Here is a 17,206-nt window from a genome sequence, read left to right on the forward strand (position 1 = left end):
ACATCATTGAGATCCATCTTCTCCTTGTCTAGAATACCTATTTACTTAAGACCTAGCTTGTACCAAATTACAAATTGCATCTACTTGTCCAGACTCTTTTTGCATCTATCTATTACTCAGCATCGCTTGTTGGCTTTGTCTCCTCCATTCTATAAATAAATTGGTAGTTTCAATATCTCATTCCTACAGAAGTGATCATGGTTGTACTGACAAGATTAAAATTCAAGAACTAAATCTTTCATATAGAGTTTTCCCTTTTCCCCAAAACGAAGGCCCTTCCATGATTTGTTTCTTATCCTCAATATTTCTGAAGTAGATAATGAAATATCCCCAAGCATGAAGAAAAATTGTAAAGTCCGCAGTGCTGTAAAGTTTTATCCACCATTCCAGTACATCTGCTAACAAGCAAAGACAGTTGAACTTGTAGATCAAAGTGTCTTCTTTTTAATCCTTCAAAGCTTTGATAAGTTTCTCTTTGTTCTAAGACAAAACTGGATCTTCTACTTAGTAGAGGTAAAGTTGCGTGTAACTAATCCAAGACTTCTGTGGTCATCTGTCTTCAACCCCTTTCATCTGGTTTGACATGAGGTTGGTATATTGGTTTACTCCTGCAATTGCTTGCAATATTGCAATATTAGTCACTGCATTTTTTATAATTGCAGCCTCTCTTTTTGAGTTTGAGAGCTAGACATAGAATCTTCAATGCTAGAAATAAGCTGCATCAAAAGAAACATCTAAGAATTCTTGGCATTCACCGATTTGAGTCTCGGGTTAAAAATCAGAGAACATGCTGGAGTAAAGGTGCTCAGCTCCATTGGCATGCTCAAATGGGCTAGTATTGTATCCTTCATTCTAGTATGGTTGGGCTAGTATTGTATCCTTCATTCTAGTATGGTTGTCTGTTGTTGCCAGAAAACAACAAAAGAAAAATGTCTCAGCATAGTCCTTGATGGTGCTTGAATGCTTGTACAACACTTCTTTATTACTGACCTTCCCTTCCCAAAATGACAGGAAGGAAAATGTTGTTGAAGCCCCCACTACAACACATAAGCTACTTCCCCTGTGGAAGTCGAAAGAGAAAAATATACTCCAAATTTTAATCTACTTATATACAATATTACTCTGTACTCTGTTTTATTCAACTAGTAGTTGGTCAGATGTTTATGATCATTTTGGAAGAAAATCTGCTCACAGATCTTCATACAGATGACAGTGGCAAAATTTAGCAGAAATGAGTTGCGGTCTTCCCTTGTTCAAATGGGAGTCAAGATGGGTGTTCCTCCCTTCACAGTTACCCCCGAAGGTGATGCTCTTCCGACAAACATTTTAAAGAAGCATGGGGTAGAAGGGACCAAAGAATTAGCGCAGGCTCAGTTTGCTCAGTTACTCCAGGGTATCTTGCAAGATCTGGCTGATTTTCTGGCTTTAAAGCCCATTGTTATCCAAGATATTAAGGTCTTCAATGGCTTACAACTGAGAAAGTTTCTGGCAGATGAAAAACTTTTAGAGCAAGTGGAAAATCTTATGTTCTAGCAGTTGGATGTGAATAAAGATGGTAAAGTTAGCAAATCAGAACTGCGGTCTTTAGAAGCCAATGAAACAGTTGAGTTGCTCTATGATCAGATCTTTGCGAGTGTCCATGAAGACCATAATGGCCAACTTGAACATAATGTGTTTCTGTACTTGTTAGTGGAGACGCTCGCTGAGCAACTTGCTGCAAATCCCATATTTCGTGATCAACATGACCCGACTTGGTCATACGCAGCCTGTTTTAGCATTCGGTAAGAAAAAGAAAACGCTGAGTTTGGCAAAATTGAATTCTGGAGGCCTGTTTTGACATTCGGTAAGAAAAGGAAAAGGCTCATTCTCAGTTGTAGAATTTTGAACACTGTGAACATTGTGGCTGGAAGCCTGTTTTGACATTCGGTAAGAAAAGGAAAAGGCTCATTCTCAGTTGTAGAATTTTGAACACTGTGAACATTGTGGCTGAGATGGTAGAAACTAGTTTTGCTAAATTCCATTGGCAAAGTCCACTGCCTGGGCAGGGACTTGCTGCTCCACAGCCATGTTGTTTATTTGGGTGTGTTATATTTGGATATAGATATTTAGTTTAGAAGGTTATTGATTTATGTAAATTAAGTTTCATTTATAACTAACAATAAAATTATAACAAATAGCTATATTAACGAATAAAATAAATAAATTTATATAAATAATTAAAATAATTAATTAAATAAATAAAATGAAACATTAAATAAATATATATTTTTATATATAGATAAAGGTATGAAGTGATTATAGCTATATTACCGAATAAAATAAATAAATTTATATAAATAATTAAAATAATTAATTAAATAAATACAATGAAATATTAAATAAATATATATTTTTATATATAGATAAAGGTATGAAGTCATTTCTCTAATTACTGAACATAATCTCAAATATTATTTTAATTACTGGACATAATCTCAAATATATATATAATATTTGAAAATATATAGATTAAAGTTTAAATTTTAAAATGAGGCTATGAATGATATGAGTTAGGTCAGAGCGGGGGTGCGGAGGGCGATTTTGAAGCTAGGGTTACAGGTTAGCAGAGTTCGTTCTCCATGGAAGGCCGTAAGCAGGTAGTAGCCAACAGAGGAAAAAAACCAGTAGAAGAGGATATAGATCCTTTCGCTGAAAAACAAAGAAACAGAGAAAGGGAGCAGGAGAGCTCTGAATCCAAGGAGAATAACAACAATAAAGAAAGCAAGGAAGTAGACAAGGAACAGGGCACAAAAGACAAAACTCAAAGGGGCCCATGCAAACCCAAGACTACTATCACTCTGAGAGTTGTTTTGAATGATCCTGCTCTGCAGGCGCATAGGGACCACATGCAGACTTATGCAATCATTTGTAAGTTCATGGGTTTATAGCCCACTGAAAAAGCTTTACAATCTTGGATTAAATACCACTGGGAACCAAAAGGAAGCATAGAACTACATCTGGGGTCAAAGGGATTCTTTACGGTAGTTTTTGCAAACATTGAAGATAAGGACAAAGTATTTGAAGGAGGGCCCTACTTTTATGCAGCAGCAGGCCTGTATATGAGACCTTGGATCATGAATTTTGTCCCAGAACGTGAAACTTTTACCTCAGTCCCGGTCTGGGTAAGACTCTACTCTCTACCTTTGGATTACTGGCAATTGGAATCCCTTTCTGCCATAGGAAATAAGTTAGGACGTTTTGTCAAAGCTTCTGAGGCCACCAGAAGAGGAAAATACACATCCTTTGCAAGAATATGTGTGGAGATGGATCTTTCTGGAGCTCTGCCGGATGAGGTCATATTGGAAGTGTTTGATGAAGAATGGGTACAAACCGTGGATTATAAGCACATCCCATTCAGATGTCATAAATGTCATGAACATGGGCATCTATTCAGAGATTGCCCACTTAGTAAGACTGAAAATAACAGTAAAACCAATACCATGAAAGACACTGAAAGCTTTCACAAAGTGGTCCAGAAAGGAAAAGGGAGCAAGAGGGGATCGAAGACACATCAAAATGATAGGCAACAAGCCAGTCAAAATAGGTTTCAAGCACTAGAAGAGGAAGAGGGGATAACGAAAACAGATCAGGCCAAGGAAGACACTCCAGAGAACGAGGAGAACGAAAAAGAGGAGGAGCAAACAAAAACCATTAACAAACAGAAAGAAGACATGATGAGTGACACAGAATTGGAGATGGATCTGGAAATGACCCAGAGTGAGATGGAAATGGAAGATCACGAACTACAGGAGATTCTTGAGAAAGAGAATCTAGATCTAGAAGGATTCTTGAAACAAGGAACAAGGGAGGGAGTGGATTCGTTGCCTCCAGAGGAGTTCAATAGAGTTCAACAACTGTTCTTATGGAAAACTTAGAACACAGGACTGGAAAAGCAAGGGACTCATAAAAGGCAGAGCAGCGAAGGAGTGAAAGCTTTGAAAACCACACCGAGCTTGGCACCCAGATACCCAGGAAAGAAAAGAGGCAGGAAAAAGCAGAACGAGCTTTTGATGGAATGTGGAAAGCTAATGATAGACTCAGGTAAGATTAAAGACCTATCCAGCTACTCCTTTACAAATATTTAATAATGAAAAATCTTTAATAATGAAATTCACTTCTTGGAATATTAGAGGCCTAGGCAGTAAAAGAAAACAAAGGTTACTCAGTAATAGAATGAAACAAGCAGCACCGGATGTAATCTTCATCCAGGAAACTAAATGTTCCATTCAGAAAATAAAAGAGATTCACAGTAAATGGCTCAATAAATTTGAGTTTCTAGAAGTCAAAGCAGAGAATACAGCTGGTGGCATTCTCACACTTTGGAACCCCCAAAAAATTGACATTATAGATGCAGAGGCAGCCAAGGATTATCTATCAATGGTCATTCAGCCAGTGGGAGATAAGGAAGCCTACCTGGTAACGAATGTGTTTGGTCCCCAAAGATTGGATGGCAAACTCAAGCTTTTAGACTCCCTGCAGGATCTTAGGGAAAGACATGCAAGTATCCCTTGGATCTTGGGGGGGATTTCAATATGATCAAATCATTGTCTGAGAAAAAAGGGGGCATCAGAATTCTAAATAAAGATTCTTGTGCTTTCCTTTCTTTCATAGACACTATGAAATTAGTGGATATTGGTATGAGTAATGGTTCCTATACTTGGAACAATAAAAGAGGAGGAGAGTCTCAGGTAGCTTCCAAATTAGATAGATTCATCATCTCAGAGGATCTTATGCTCAAGGACAAGGACATAGTTGCAAGCGTTCTCCCCTTTGGAGGCTCTGATCACTGGCCCGTGCAACCTTTCAGATTTGAAAACATCTGACTTTCCCACCCAGATTTCACCAACAATATAGCCATCTAGTGGGCTGAAGAATTAAACATTCAAGGCACAAACATGTTCCTACTCCAAAAAAGGCTAAAACATATCAAACTCAAGCTCAAGGAGTGGAACAAGAAGGAGTTTGGTAATATTTTTGAAGGAAAAAAAATTTGTTGAAGGAAAAATGCAGGAACTCAACCAAACCCTTATTAGGGAGGGCTTTGATAAGGTCAGAAATGAGCAGGCAACCAAGTATCAACAAGAATGGGAGAACTTCTGTAAACAAGAGAAGATTTTGTGGAGGCAAAAATCTAGAGTGCAATGTACCATATTTTTCCACAGATCCACTGTGGCGAACAGAGCTCACAACAAGATTTCTACTATCAAGGATGAAGGTGGTAATCTTCTTCATTCTCATGAAGAAATAGCAGCAGTACTGGTTCAGCACTTTCGTGGTATTGCTCAGGAATCCTGTTCAGATAGGGAACAATCTATTAGGGTTATATCTAGACATATTTCAACGCTGGTTTCCAATGAGGAGAATTTCAACCTTAATAGACCAATATCGGAAGATGAGATCAGTGAGGTCCTAAAAGAAATGCAAAATGGTAAAGCACCAGGTCCGGATGGTTTCAATGTGGATTTCTTCAAAGCTTGCTGGAATATTGTTAAACAAGATGTTCTGAATGTAGTGGAAGACTCTAGAAGGGACAAAACCATTCTGAAAGCGCTAAATACCACCTTTATTGCCCTAATCCCTAAACAGGATTCAGCTCTAACTCCTGACAGGTTCAGACCCATTGCCCTATGCAATGTAGTCTACAAGATAATATCCAAGGTTGTGGCCAATAGACTCAAGCCTCTTCTCCCCACCCTGGTGTCAGGGGAACAATCTGGATACGTGGAAGGCAGGCAAATCCTCGACAATATAATTCAATCTCATGAGGTGGTGCACTCACTAACAAGCAAGAGGAAAGCTGGAATGATCATGCAGTTGGACATAGCCAAAGCTTATGATAAGCTGAACTGGAACTATATCAGAAAAGTTCTCTTGGCTTTTGGGTTTGATCACAATTGGATCAGATGGGTAATGGCCCTAGTAACTTCTCCGAGTTTTTCAATTCTTGTTATCAGAGACTTTCATTCCTACAAGAGGCCTCAGACAGGGAGATCCACTCTCTCCCTTTCTTTTCATTCTTATGATGGAAGGGTTGGGTAGATCTATCAGGCATGCTAAAGAAGTTGGTAAAGTCAAAGGTCTCCAACTTACTGAAGATGGTCAAGCTTTAACACATCAACAATTTGTGGACGATACCATGCTGCAAGGCATCCCCACAGTCAAAGAAGCTCTAGCTTATAAGCAAATCCTGAGACACTTCGCCATGGCTTCAAGTATGGAAGTTAATCTCTCCAAATCTAAGATTTTTTTCTTCAATACTCACATTGCTATTCAGAAAAATATTTCAAGAATTTTGGGCTTTCAAAGGGAGATCCTCCCTTCAAAATATTTGGGAGTCCCTCTAACAGCCAAGCCGTTACACAAGAGCATCTGGGAGCCAGTGATAAGCAAACTGCAAGATAAGATTAGGAAATGGACTTTCAGAGCTTTAAATTTGGCTGGAAGATTGGTGTTAACCAAGGCAGTCCTTCAATCAATTCCAGTCTTCATGCTATCAGCTCTCCCAGCCCCCAAAGGTGTTCTGCAACAATTTAGAAACGTGCAAAGAGACTTTCTTTGGGGCAAGGGGGAAGAAAGAAAGAAATGAGCCCTGGTAGCATGGGAAAAAATTTGCAAACCCAAAAGCTATGGAGGACTTGGTCTGGATGATCCCGAGATTCAAAGTAAGGCTTTAGGAGCTAAATTATGGTGGAGATGGGTTAAAGAGCCTGAGGCACAATGGGCAAGGATATGGAAAGAAAAATATGCACACATGTGGCAAAATAAAGATCTAACAAGAATGTCAGGATTCAACAAGGGCTCTCACATATGGAACAATGCCTGGGACAATAGGGGCTTAGTCCAAGGAAACAGCTTCTGGGAAATTAGAGACGGAAACCTTGCCTTATTCTGGGAGGACAGATGGCAACAAGAACCTATTTTGTTAAAGGAAGACTTAAGGGATCTCAAGGAGGATACAAATACTAAAGGGTTATCTAAAGTAAAAGACTTTTGGATCCAAACCAACAGTAGTGGAAAATGGAGAACCTGGAGGAAGTTTGAGTTCAGGGATGAAAACCCCCTGAAGGCTAAAGCAGAGACTCTAAATAATATGTTAGAGCAAAGGAAGATTTTGAAATCAGGGGAGCAGGATCAGCTAAGATGGGGTAACAAAAGTGAGGGTACCTTTAATCTCAAAGAAGCAAAACTCATTCTCCTTGACCTCATCTCTCAAGCTCCAGACAAGACTTGGCAAGACCTATGGAGACATCAAGGATGGATGAAGATTAAACTCTTCATGTGGTTAGTCCAGCATAAGAAAATCCTGACCTGGGAGAATATCAGGAAGAGGGGTGTCTTGGGGCCTTCCAGATGTCAGCTTTGTGAATCCCAAGAGGAAACTATGGAGCACCTTCTCAATAATTGCATATTCACCTCCAGTTTATGGGATTCGTTTGCCACCATTTTCCAACAGTCTGACAGGGACAAAGGAAGCATCATCAATACCCTAAACAGATGGAGAAGAACTTTTTCAGAAAATGAGATTCTTAGCTTAGCATGGGCCATCATGCCAACCTTCATTATTTGGAATGTATGGAAAGAAAAGAACAACAGAATCTTCAAGAATGAAAAGAGGTCATCCCAAAGTCTTTTTGAGCAGATCTTAAAACAAATCAAGGAAACGTTGGCACTATTGTGCGAAATCTCCCCAAGAACACTCCTGCTGCGGATTTGAAAACTCTCAGTGATCTAGGTCTGCAGGGTCTTATTCCTAAGGGATGGGATAGGAAAGTTTTCTCCCTAGTTTCTGAGCTTGAATTTTGGCATCCTCCCCCCAAGGGCTTTTTGAAATTCAACATTGATGGGGCTTCAAAGGGCAACCCGGGCTCTGCGGGTTTCGGAGGAGTGTTAAGAGATGAGGATGGTGAAGTTCTTTTCATCTTCCAATGTCAGTTAGGAAAAGCAACGAACAACATGGTGGAATTGATGGCTATGGAGCATTGCTTGGATTTCATGAGACAGGATAACCAGAAAAATGTGATTGTTGAAGCTGATTCAGAGTTAATCATTGATTCAGTCAAGAGGATCAGCTGGGGCTCAAGACCGGAAAAAGTCTCGAGGAACTGGCGTCTAATCCAGGGCTTTCAACGGATTCAGCAGCACCTCCAGAGCCTTTGGACTGTTAGCTTTAAACATGTAAGAAGATCGGAAAATAAAGTGGCTGATCTTCTTGCCAATCAAGGAGTGATCAGCACAGAGAACAGGGTTGCTTTTGTCTAGCAAGAAATGCCTCAAAATAGGTTAAAAGCGAAATGTTATGATCAGGCAGATGAAGACAAGCTTGTGTTTCGGAGTAGGGCCATGGAGATGGAATCTAATTGATTCTTGTGTTCTATGTTTCTTATTTGTTATACTTTCAGGTCTTCAGGGGGTTGCAGTGCTTTGTCGACCATTTTATATCAAGTCAGCATTGTTTTGGAGATTCCAATGGTTAATCTTTCGGGGGGCCCTGGTTCATCTAAGAAAGATCGGCTGGCGGAGGTTTCGTCCTTTCAGGTTTCCGACAGAGAAAACAAAACGATAGGTAGAATCCCGGGTACTCTCGGCAATCGCAAGACCAGAGGTTTTTCGTCTGGGTTCGGTTTACCGGGCTGGGAGAGGTTTTCAGACGATCGCAACCCTCACAAGTAGGAAAAGGTTTTGCCGAATTTGGAGTGATTCCATACAGAGGGCAACACGTGGCGGTGGGGTCGGCTAAAATACCGCCCTCATCGCACACTAATGTTCAGTGAACTTAGTTGGGGCGAAATGATCCTCAGCCGTCGGATCATGCGAAGTGATTCTATGGCAGGGATTGATCGTGCAAGTTATCAGTTTAGTTGGCGGGAAGTGATAATGTTCAGTGGTATTAGGCGTTGCGGAATGATCCTCAGCCATCGGATCAAACTAGGCGATTCGACGACCGGGATTAATCAAGCAGTTCATCGGTCTAGATTGGAGGGATTTCTGGCGATGACAATATCCCTTCAAACAACTTTCTTTTCGGAAAACAAGGTTCTCAGCAATTTCCAGACTATCGCAGCGGTCCTGAGTGGTAAATGGTATTGGTTTTTTGGCAGCGATCCCATTAGGCTTCTTACACGTGGCAGGGGGGTGGGATGGAATACCGCCCCCCATCGCTCACTAACTTTAGGTCAGCTTGGCGGCGCGATATTGCTCCTGGCCGTTGGATCTAGTCGTCCAGATCTACGGTCAGAAACGACAATGCTGTTTCGGTGGGGCCAGGTCTTTTTCTTCACGAGTCTCATTGGAACACTTTTTCCATCAGCTGGTGGTTGGCGCGTGAAGTATGGTCGGTGGCGACTGTTGTGGATTCTCCGGGCAGTGGAGGTGGAAGGTACCGAAGTTTTCCACGGGGATGGAGAACCTTTTAGCCCTATTTTTAATGTAATTTGAGAGTTTGATAATGACTGTTGTAGGGGGAGCCATGTCTATGGTGGGATGCCCTTTGTTTCTCCTGAGTCCATGAAGATGGACGGTTTTTGTATATATTGTAACATTATTTTTGCTTTAATGAAATAGAATGATCGTCTCTTGCTTCAGCAAAAAAAAATTTAAATTTTAAAATGATAAGTGTTTAAAATATATATATATATATATATATAATATTTGAAATATATATAGATTAAAGTTTAAATTTTAAAATGATAAGTCTTTAATATATATATATATATATATATTTGAAATATATATAGATTAAAGTTTAAATTTTAAAATGATAAGTCTTTAAAATATATAGATTAAAGTTTTAAAAATTGGGAATTTCAAATTATTATTATTATTTTTTTTTCATATTTTGTTTTTGAGAAATGAATTATGAAGATATTTTTTTTTTTTTTTTTAATATATATAATATTTGAAGAATATATAGATTAAAGTTTAAATTTTAAAATGACAAGTCTTTAAAATATATAGATTAAAGTTTTAAAAATTGGGAATTTCAAATTATTATTATTATTTTTCATATTTGTTTTTGAGAAATGAATAATGTTTTTTTAGAGATTTGAACCTACTCGCTAGGGATTTCTCTAGAGCCTAGGGATTTCTCTAGAGCCCTGAACTCAGTGGCTAGGCCACTAAACATGTGCCTTCACCATTTGTGCTAAATTTCTTCAACTATTATTTTTAATATTTGATATAATGAAATTTCATTATTTTTATATAATATTTAAATGGTTATTTTTTATATTAATTTAGTAAATATATTGTATCAGGGTGTTTTTTTTGTAAATTTTTAAATTAAAATTATTATTAAAAATTCAAACATAACACAGTTATTTTAATTTTATATTTAAAAAAAATTACACTTTCAAAAGTAAAATTATTTATGTTTTTTTCCTTAATACTTTTAATAATTTTTAACAATTTTTAATATAATTTTGTGTTAAATAAATTTAAGTCCATTCATTCTTTTTTATCAAAAGAAATTGTGTCGGAGCAAATCTTAGATATATATAGTCTTGTCTAAGATTGGAACACCAACTTGTAAGGACCAATTTTTTTATTTTTTTTATTAGAAGAAATTGTGCCTAGAGCAACTCTTAGGTATATATAACTAGTCTTGCCCAAGATTGCATTGATTACATTGTTCACTCAAGGACTTGAACCCGCAACCTAGGGGGACCAACATCCTCGCTCACCTGACCATAGCGAATCGGGTTGTCTCACCTGGACTCAATAACACTCTATAATCAATACAATGAAGTTTTACAATAACACTCTATAATCAATATAATGAAGTTTTACAATAACACTTTATATCTTCAAATATTTAAAAAAAAATGTTAGTTTTCTAAATATACAAACTATCTTAATTTAGTAGGATTTACCAAGTGCTGAGAAGGATCGAATCTCTTTTCACTTTAAAAGAAATTTGCACCTCAAGAGATTTGATCCCTCTACACTTCGGAGATCCAGAATTATATATTCTTAAAAATATTATTCACAAAATTATGGACTCTCAAAAATGAGAGTCCAAACACCACTAAGTATAAATTGACCATTTTACTTTAATTTTATTTAATTATTTTATTGTATTTTATTTTTTATTTTTTTAATATAATTTAAAAAAATCAAAATCTTTGGCTAATAAAATAAGACAAAATGCACAAGATATTACATCTCTTCTTCTATACTGGGTTAGAGAACCCTCCAGATACGATAATCCTTCAATATATATTTTTTTAAATACATAAAACACCCAAATATTATCAACAACCAAAATCGAGTTCCAAATGTGAAATATGCATCAAAATACCCACATTCTTGCAAAGCTCTGTAAAATCAAATCATATGCAATGCATCAAAATGTCCCCATTCTTGGGAAGCTATGCTAAATCAAATCATATTTGCAAGTTTTAAGGCAATTATTCTCTCCTCAATCATTGGTTCTCTTGCAAGTGTAGCATCCAACATCGCAGTAACTGACAGGTCCGTTTTCCTGCTTGTGACATCATGTTTTAAAACTCCACCCAGGCCTGGAATTCGACGTTCCACAGAACGTTTTTTCGATTTTTAAAAGTATTTGACGGCCCAAATTTTTTTTCCAAACGTATTAAGTGACAGTTAAAAGAAATTCTCAAACCGTAAATTTGACGTTCAGGTATTTAGGTTGCCCGTCATAAATTTTAGGGGGAATGGAGTATAGGCTCAATGAACCTCAGCGGCTCAATCGTAGATTATTCTAGACCAGATCCAGACCATTGAATAAGAAATGACGGCTTTGGTGTAAATGTTAAATGATTTCTTTTGTAAAATTAAATAAAGGTCGGTAATTCAATTTTTAAGGCGGAAGGCACAAATTTCTTATTTTCTAGGGCGATACATATTTTTTAGCAGAGGAAGAACCACCAAAGCAGAGGACTATTTTGCCCCAATTTTTTGATTTGCAGACTCAATCTCCTCCTTTGATCTTCGAAAACAGTAGAGGTGAGTTTTTATGTTGTTTTTGTTGTTCTTAGGGTTAGTTTTACTTTTACTCTTGAACCTTTGCCAAGTCTGGGTATGAATTTAATATGCAACCCTTTGAAATGTGTGGATTAAGATTTAATTTAAAAGTCAGCAAAGTGTGGATTTAAATTAATTTTATAATTTGGCGAATTCTGGATTTAAATTTAATTTAAAGTTTCATATGCTGGATTTTGTTTCATATCTGTTTGCGTTAGCATTTAAGTAGAAACACTTGCATTTACATTTAGATTTTCATTGTATTTTTGAGTTTTTTGGCGATGTATTTGAATTGAATCATTTGTTGTCTTTTAGTTTTTAAATGATACACTACACAAATTTTAAATGTGTTTACATTGGTAACTTTCATGTCTTTAGAGATGTACAATATTAGTTATTTATGGGAGGAACTTGATTTCAGATGATATGCGTTGTCTCTGGTTTGAAGCTTGCGTTTCTACATAAATTGATTTCCATTATAGTCTAAGATTTTGATTCCTTGTTGTTTTCCAACCAAAATTGTGGCTTCCTTATAGGACAATCCTTAATACTATCCCTTCGGCCCATCCCATTATTGTGCCATCTCAACATAGTGAAGAAGAAATAGAAATTAAGTGCGCCCTTGCCACTGAGATCCGGTCAATGATATTGACTCACCATCCTATTTGTGGTATAAGGAGATTTTGACTCACCATCCTATTTGTAGTAGAAGGAGATTTAGAGTTGAATGTTAATTAATTACTATACCTTTTGGAGTTTTTTATTGCCCTGAATAAACAATTTTGATTCATATTTTCTAATTTTATTACAAAATTTTAAACTATTTATAGTTTAAAATTTAATTTTAAACATATAAATTAATTTGTTTTTTTTTTACTTAAATATTTAAATTATGGTAAGTTTATGGTCAAATTTATAATTTGATTTTCTAAATATAATTTCATTAAATTTGAAAAAAAACCCTAAAAACTTAAAAACATTGTTTTTCTTTTCACATGGATGGTTGTATTGTCATTTTTTTTGTAAACAAGGTAGTACTTTCTATATTTACTTTTTCAAAATTTACATTCTAAAACATCGATCAGCCCAGCCACATGCCCGAGGGAAACCAGGTGGCCATCGATCAACATTGTATCCACTCCAAAATTTAAATAAATTCATCATTAGCATCAATATCTCCGAAGTTTCTCTTTTTGGCCTTTCAGACATAAACATTCAAAAACTATAGATATAGAAAACTAAAGATAAAGCTCCTACTCCTCATCTAAGGAGGCTATCTGAAATGTTTCCTTCTCTTCTGGGCTCAACATCTTCTTTCCAGTGTTCTGTGGCTTCACCCCTGGGCCTGGGAGCTCTTGTCCCTACTGGAACAATTTCCACTTTATCTCGGACAGAGACTGCTCGATGCGGCCCAAAGCAAGATTGTTCCTGTATGTTTGTATATGGATGGTTGCCAGTTCCTTCATCATTTCTCCTCGGCCAAGTTCCGGTTCCTTTTTTCGCTCCTGCCGGTTCAACACTTCCCCTTCCATGTGCTCCTGATGGAGGGTCATAGTGCGAGCAACTATGTGTTTCATGATCCAGTATTGTTGCAAAGTCTTGATATAGAGAGATTGTCGACCACTTGTTGTGCCTAGGTCTTGTACCATTTCTTCCCACTCATGCAGGGGAAGGTCTCTACCTCGTAGATTTTGTCTTAGGTCTCATTCCCAACTCCAAATCTGGTCCTGGATTTCCTGTGGATTTTCCTTCATGTAGGCGTCCACTATTTTCTTAACCTATTCACCTGTTGATTTCCTTCCTTTTTCCTGGCCCACACTGCTTGTTCTGGCCTCTTGCTTAACATTTCTTTTGCTTCGCCTGGGAGCCATGTTTTCACTGGTCAGCTTACTGGTGCTCTGTTCCTTCAGATATTCTTGTTGGGTTGCAGTTGTCCCCTTACTGTTTGTTAGACCTATCACATTATGAACACAGTTGTCAGTTGTAACCATTGGGGCGGTATAATTGGAAAGGGTAGCACTAACCCCCCTTCTTCGTAGGTCCTTTTGAATTATGGTTGTCTCTTTTATGCAGATCCAAGGCCTCTCTAGAACTGTCCAGCTCCGAGCTTTCATCTCTCAGGGTTACACTATGATAGTTAGCTTGTTTTTCTGGGACGAGTGGTTCGCCTTGCATTCCAGGCCCCTCCTAGCTCTCCTAGGCTTACCTATCCCCATCCCCGGTTTGGGTTCCTCTGGTTCAGAGTCCCCCTCCCAATTTTTTTCAGATTCTTTGTATCCTATGGGATGCTCCTGCTTCCACTCTCAGATGTTCCAGGTTTTCCTTTCCAAAGGCATAGTCTCAGGGTTTGAAATTCCTGGGTCTCCACATCTGTTGTAGGGGACATGGGTGGATGGGTCCTTCATTTCCTGTTTGCCCTTCTCCTTACTGTCATACTCACCCTTCCCGACCATGGATTCTCAGGGTTCTCCCCTATCCCAAACTACCTTAACTCTGTAACTGATTCTGAGGTGATGCAGATTATCCCTATCTAACTGCATGCCTACATTATGCTTCATGCAGAAACTATTTTCTAGACGAGGGGGAGGAAATTTAACATACCTGTTGACCTGGTTGCGCTGTTCTATCTTCTGCAGCTGTCGTTGGCCGTCAATGCGTTCTCACTTGCACCTTCCTTCTTCCGCGTCCACATGCAAAATGCATGGTTTCCCTCAGACTTTATTCTTTTAACATTCCTCTATCTTAACCTTACCTCGAGCTGTCTCCATTTCCGTCCATCTGTGGCTCGCTTTCCAAACCACTTTCCTTGGGATGATGCCCAAATGTCTTGTCCTTCGTGCTTCATTAATTTTTATCTTCTCTCAATTGCTCTTGCCGTCCATTTGCTGACTCCGCATTTCCATTTGGCTTTCCTTTGTTGTCCTTTCTTGGTCCTGTTGTCCTGTTCTCCCTTCACCCACCTCTTTCCATTTCTACCCCCACGCTTCTTGGGCTAGTCCTTTCCCTTTCCTCTTCCGTCATCCATGTCCTCTTTGTCCTTTCTTCCATCCTGTGTTGTTCCATGGATGATCTGTGCTGGTCTGCCTGCACCTGCCTTCATCCTTCTACCCTCCCATCTACGTCACCCGAGTTCTCTTGTTGTCGCTGGTCTGCCTTGACTGCCTGTTTCATTTGGTTCATTTCCTCATTCTGGCTAAGCTCTGCTTCTCCTGCGTCTAACTGTTTCTCTCTGTTTCGGCATCCCCAGTTCGCGAGGAGGTCTGCCGGGGCATTTCCTTTCCTTTTCACATGGGATGAGATAGTATATGCCAGTCGCTGAAGTTGCTTTTCCACATCTCTTATTACTCACGCTGTCCTCCAACTTTTGCTTAGTTTTTCCATGAGTACTCCTCGCTGTAATTGTTTTATGGTGTCTATGACCAGCATGGAATCCCTTTCTATCTACAATCTTTGGTACCCTTCTTGTATTGCTATCGCCAATCCCCTGTTTAGTGCATGATATTCTGCTTCATTGTTTGTGGCAATGCCGCAGTCCATTGCATATGCCCTTATGATCTTTCCTTCCTCGTCTCTAAATATCCCTCCAATACCCGCCTCCCCTGGGTTGCCTTTTGCTGCCTCGTCAAAGTTTAGTTTTATGAATCCTTGGGGGGGATTCCTCTAACTTTATTCTGCTCTTACCTTTTCTACATCTTGTACCTTCCTTATGCTACTTGAGTTTTTGACTTTAATTTCCAGTCGGTTCATAATGCTGGTTTCCGTACTTTTCGTCTTCTAGTCCTCCTCTGTCCAGTTTTCTAGAGTGATTGTTTCCCTTATGTTTCTCATAATTTGGTTCCAGATTTCCCCTATGTCATTTTTTTCTGTTCTGAATATTACCCTGTTTCAGGCTTTCCAGAGGTTCCACAGGGAAAACCCAATTAATAGGTTCCAAGCATGGTTGAGGTTTATGTTGTGGTACGGCTTGCTGCTCCATAGCTCTATTGTTGTTTTAATGCTCTCTACTTTTCTTTCTGTAATCCCAAAAATTTGTTGGTGATTTTGCCATAAGTTGTTACTTACATTACAGGGATTTGCGACATGCTCCATGGTTTCTTCTTGCTTTTGGCATAGCACACAGCGCGAGGGCCTGTGCATCCCTTTCCGTCTTAATTGATCCCAAGTCAAGGCTCTCCCATGTAGCACTGTCCAGGTAAAAAACGCCACTTTTGGCCAGGTTTTTAGCTACCAAATTCTTTTCCATTTTTTTGTGTCTGCATTTCCAGCTCCTCTTGTTTTCATATGGTAGCCTTCTGATATTGTGAATATGCCTTTGATGCGTTTGCCCCATCTTATTATATTTGGTCCTTCTTTAATAGCTATTTTCCTGGTTGCCAATTCTTTGTGATAGGTAGTCCATTGATCAGTTTCTGGGGCTTCAGGCCAGTCATTCTTCATCTTCCATTTTCGCCAATAACTGTCTTGGTCCCCTACCCAATAGTTTCTTACTGCGTCTTCCACTACTTGGGTTGTGTACTGTTGTATTTTGTGTAGTTGGGGTTCTTGACTCAGCGTACCTATTTTTTGCCACCCTCCCTGCCAAAAATCTGCTTTGTCTCCCTCACGAATTTCCCAGATGCTGTTGTCTCTTATCAGGGCTCTGTTCATATTGGCAAGGTTCCAAATCGCTGAGCCTTTCTTTTCTATCAAGGTTCGGAGTTTACCCTCCGGTGTCCGTGCTATCTCATATTTTTGTTCTCACAACATTTTCCATAGGTCAGTCCCTCCTTGAATCCATCTCCACCATAATTTTTCCCCCATGACTTGTTTTAAAATATAAGGGTCTCTGAGTCTCATACTTCCCTTTGATACCGACCTGCTTAACCATGTCCATGAAATTAATGCCCATTTTTTTGATTTGTTTGCCCCTTGCCATAATTTTTTTTTAAAGATTTGCACCATTTTTTGACATATGGTCTTAGGGATTGCTTGACTTGCCATCTAATAGATTGGCATAGCTTGGAGGACTGATTTCAGGAGTATGAGACGACTCGGTGTATTGAGCGTTCTAAACATCCAATTGTCCATTCTTTTTTGAATTTTCCTTATCAAACCGTGCCAATTCGCTACTCTGTACTGCTGATCACTCAGTTGTACTCCTAAGTATTTTGTTGGGAACTTCCCAATTTGGAACCCCGATGTT

General features: G+C 38.6%; 1 pseudogene; it reads left to right on the forward strand.

The window, feature by feature from the left end:
- Nucleotides 1–1,157: 1,157 nt before the first annotated feature.
- Nucleotides 1,158–1,817, forward strand: LOC149236496 (uncharacterized; annotated as a pseudogene).
- Nucleotides 1,818–17,206: the final 15,389 nt, after the last annotated feature.

Source organism: Pinus tabuliformis, chromosome 8 (assembly GCF_031772625.1).
Source record: "Pinus tabuliformis cultivar Carrire ecotype Pingquan chromosome 8, CPIR1, whole genome shotgun sequence".
In the NCBI taxonomy this organism is placed as follows: domain Eukaryota; kingdom Viridiplantae; phylum Streptophyta; class Pinopsida; order Pinales; family Pinaceae; genus Pinus; species Pinus tabuliformis.